This window comes from Galeopterus variegatus, unplaced genomic scaffold (assembly GCF_000696425.1).
Source record: "Galeopterus variegatus unplaced genomic scaffold, G_variegatus-3.0.2 Scaffold1091, whole genome shotgun sequence".
Lineage (NCBI taxonomy): Eukaryota > Metazoa > Chordata > Mammalia > Dermoptera > Cynocephalidae > Galeopterus > Galeopterus variegatus.
This window is the reverse complement of record NW_007727202.1, coordinates 321,604-326,119: the sequence shown is the minus strand read 5'-3', so window position 1 is coordinate 326,119 and position 4,516 is coordinate 321,604. Positions and strand designations below refer to the sequence as shown.

The 4,516-nt window shown below is 50.4% G+C and overlaps 1 protein-coding gene across 1 annotated transcript in view; it reads left to right on the top strand.

Moving 5' to 3' along the window:
- ADAMTS16 (ADAM metallopeptidase with thrombospondin type 1 motif, 16) overlaps window positions 1-4,516 on the top strand; it is a gene marked incomplete at its 5' end in the record, with an annotated part of 142,187 nt that overhangs the window by 128,840 nt on the left and 8,831 nt on the right. The gene's annotated exons all lie outside the window — the stretch shown is intronic.

Sequence of the window (4,516 nt, the reverse complement as noted above, 5' to 3'; positions counted from 1 at the left end):
CGAAGGGCAGCTGGTTTGCCTCGTCCTGGTCTCAGGTAGGGGAAGCTCTAAATTCCCAAAAAGTGTGGGCAAGTACAGCTTCCTGACCCAGGAGTTGGTGGCTGGCTTCCTCGTGGAGGTTTCTGTGAGGGGCTGTTCCTCAAAGCCGTCCCAGCGACTTCCTGGGCTTTCTCTCCAGAGCGTGTGCAGGGGCCCCGTTCCTGGGTGTGGGGGTGGCTTTCTGAGGATGGTCTCCAAATATTACTGAATCTTTTAGGGCACGTGTGTTTTGTTCAAAATTGTCACCCAATTAAGTGTAAGGAAATAGAACATTTTAGGTCAAATCTGAGAAGAATTTCCCAGAGACAAGTGTGACTAGGAAAGAAATAGGAGATCTGGAATAAATAGGTGATTGTATGCTGATAAATCAACCCAAGGCCGCTAAATGAGCATGGTGTGGAGCCACCAACAGGGGAGTGGCCGCGTCCTGTGTGGCCCTTGGACTAAGCCAGCCTGGGTTGCGTGGGGTCTGCAGGACTCGTCTGGGGGCCTTCCGCGTTCACCTCCACCTCCTGCCCTGCTTCCTTCAGCTCTAAGGAGGAATTGGACTGACTGTTCTCTTTTTTTTTTTTTTTTTGAGTAATCATGTGAAGATTTTTTATTTACTAATTTTATGCAAATTGTCATAGTTGCAATTTGAATTATTACTTTGAATTACTCCATTTATTTATTTTTTAAGCTTCTGTTTATGAGTGAGGACATATGGTATTTCTCTTTCTGTGCCTGGCTTACTTCACTTAACATAATTTTCTCCAGGTTCATCCATGTTTCTGTGAATGGCAGAATTTCATTCTTTTTTATGGCTTAGTAACATTCCATTGTGTATATGTACCACATTTTCCTGATCCAGTCATCTGTTGATGGTTAGTTCCAAATCTTGGCTATTGTAAATAGAGCTGCGATGAACATGGGAGTGCAGGTGTCCCTTTGACATGATGATTTCCATTCCTTTGGGCATATCCTCAGCAGTGTGATTGCTGGATCATATGGAAGATCTATCTGTAGTCGTTTGAGGAACCTCCATACTGTTTTCCATGATGGCTGTGCTAATTTACAGTCCCACCAGCAGTGTAGGAGGGTTCCTCTTTCTCCACATCCTCATCAGCATTTGTTATTCTCTGTCTTTTTGTAATAGCCAGGCTAACTAGGCTGAGATGATATCTCAGTGTGGTTTTGATTTGCCTTTCCCTGATGATTAGTGATGTTGAGCATTTTTTCAGGTGTCTGTTCTGTTAGCCATTTGTATGTCTTCCTTTGAGAAATGCCTGTTCAGCTCCTTTGCCCATTTTTAAATTGGATGATTTGTTTCATTACTAAGTTGTTTGAGTTCCTCGTGTGTTCTGGACATTGCTCCCTTGTTGGGTGCATAGTTTGCAAACGTCTTCTCCCACTCTGCAGGTGGCTCTCTGACTGTTTTCACCCATGTTCATTCCTGGCTGTGCTCCGTGCTTGAGTTCCTAACAGCCCTCGCATCCCTTCCTGGCTTGTACTTCTGCTCCTCAGGCTGCTGGGTTCTGGATTCCTCCTTGTCCTGGAGCACAGCCCCCGACCCCCGCACACACACACACACACACACACACACACTCCTCTTGCTCCTGCTGCTATTTCTGCTCTCGCTCAGGGGGACCCAGTTCCTAGGGGCACAGGGGCTGACATGCACCACATCCTGCTGGCCAGCCAAGAGCGTTAGCACCAGCTTCTGTGTGCCCAGGAGATTTTCTAATCTGTTGGATGCAAGAACAAGCCTCTTTCTCATCTGCACGGTGGTTCCCTGCCTGCTGTAGAGGCTCCGGCTCTGAGTCTCTCCTTTCCAGAGACAAAGGCAAGGTGGCAGGAAATGGGCAGGAGGGGAGTGATTGTGAGCAGCAGTGGCCAGCCTTCACGTATTCCTCACTGTCATGCCCATCCCGAGAAGGGGTCCTCTCAGGCTCAGTCCCTAGAATGTTCTTACGGGTTCCCAGCTGCATGCTGCAGTTGGGGGAAGAAGGTGACAGGAGCAAGTGCAGTGACAACAGCCAGCACTTGTGTAGAGCCCCGTGTGCCCGCTCTGCTCCCAGCTAACTCATTTATCCTTCCCAGCAGCCCTCTAAGAGAGGTAACATTGTCATGCCCGTTTCACAGATGAGGAAACTGAGGCTCAGAAAGTCTGCCCCCACAGAGCTAGTGAGGGGCAGGAGCTCACTTGCTCAGTGGGGCCCACGTGTGTCATGTGGCTTCGGTAACTTGTCTTCGTGTCGAGCTCCTTTGGTCCTAGCCATGGTCCCACCCTGGGGGCATCCTGCTCTGTTCCCTGCCCCTGCCCAAGCTTCTGGGTGGCAGAAAGACACTTTTCTTGGGTGAAGGCAGCAGAACACAGGCCCTGTCAGCGCCCATCGTCACAAGGGCTGAATGTTGGTTGCTAAGAGGCAGATGAAAATGACCACACGCACAGCCATGCCTCCAGGTTCCTGCCTTGTAAAAACATCTCCATCTTTGGCCTGGGTTTCATAACCATACTGGGTGACATTTGCTCCATCACACTCAAGGTGACGTCTTCAGTTTATAGATGCACAGAGGCATCCAGTATCCCTGCAGCCACTGGCCAAGGCCTTCCTTGATCCCAGTAGCTGACCCCAGGGAGCACTGGGCTGTTGTCTATGCCCCGTCATGTTCAGAAAACCACAGACCCTTATCTCTTTCCAAAGACATTTCCCAAATGGTCTGCTAGGTGCCTGGCACCATAGGAATGACTGGTGAACAGCATACATGTGGCCTTCCCTCCTTGTCCATCTCTTGCTGCTGTCCACAAAGAGGTCCTCCTTGGACAGTGATGGAGTATCCCTCCCCCCATCTGTCCACTCACGTACCTTTCATGCCAAGGAAGCCTGCCCTGCACCAGGCATTGCTCTGAGCTCTTAGCAAAGCCAGACCATCCCACGGAGGGTGGGCGCAACCTCCCAGGGAGCCTGACCCACGTCCCCTGAAAACTCCCCCAGGGCCTGTGCTGAAAGAAGCAGTGGACAGAAAACAGACTCGTGTCTGGACAGGAGGTGTGTGCTGCCCAGACACACAACACACAGTCGGCCTGGAGCCCAGCGAGGCTGCTGAAAGTCAGGGCTGTCCAAAAGCAGATGTGACCCCATAATACCCATCGAGACTGATGCTTATCCACAGATTGCTTTGTCAAAAGTGTTACGCCAGGTGTTTTACATGCATATTCTACGAATTTACATACGTGTGTAAACACATCCATATATGCATGCACATGTACAGATCTTGTACATATCTCTACATACACTATGTATATACTAACCACAGCACCTAACCCATACTAAATATTCAGAGAATGCTTGCTAAATGTGTGGATTGTAAGGGGAAAACAAATTCCGTGAGCGAGTCTGAGCAGCTATATATGGCCCTTTTTATATAACTTTTCCTCTCACATCAAAGCCTACCCTTGTCCTGGGTTTTAGTTTTCACTGTCTATCGAAACTGTGTGCCCTGTTGAGAGACCCATGTGTAGCGGCATCATCTTTAAAAGTCAAAAGGCAGCCCTCCCTCATCAACCACATCCTTCCCCTCCCAGGACTTCACTGGAAACAAACACACCCGTTGCATGTGGCTGTGTGCGGCGGCCTGGAGAGCTTGTGTGTGGGCTCAGGAAGTCCAGGCTAGGTCCCCAAGGACATGCACATGAGCACATGAGGGAGGGAGCTCCCAGAGAGCATGAGCAGAATGTGGCCAGACAAGCTCATAAAGAGTTGTCCACAGGTCACGTCCTGGTCAGGCTGCCCTGTCCCTGGCCCCATAGACCCTAGTAGCTAATTTGATCAGGGTAAGATTTTAAGGGTTGAAGAATTCCTGTGATTGACCAGCCAGCTGGGAAAGGCCGCTGCATGGGCCAGGTGGAACCTGTCTGTACTGCCTGTCCTGGAAAGGACACCAGTGCCTGCAGAGCAGGTGCTTGCTGGTCAGGTAGCCAGCCTTGAGGAGCAGACGGAGGTTGAGCTGGGTGAACAAGTATAACCCATGTGCATAGACAGTCAGGAACCTTGGTCCCTGACCGTGACAGGCTCCCCCAGCCTGAGTCTGTCCTCACACGTTCCCTCGTCCTCCACCTGGGGGACCCCATCTTGCTGTACAGCCCATTTTTAACCCCCCCCAGCCCCACATCCAGCCTGCCTTTAGTCACTACTCCTCCTGAGAGGGCCACTACCCTGTGCCTCACTGGCAATGTCCCACATCAAATAGTGTCTTCAAAATTCATGTCCACCCAGAACATTGGAATGTGATCTTAGCTGGAAATAGATGCAAATTTAATTAGTTAGGATGAGGTCATCCTGGATTAGGGTGGGTTCTAAACCCAGTGACTGGCTGTCCTCGTGGGAAGGCCACATGAAGACACAGAGACTGACATGGGGGGAAGACCTTATGATGGATGACAGAGGCAGATGCTGGAGTGATCCAGGTACAACCCAAGGAACGCCCGGGTCGCTGG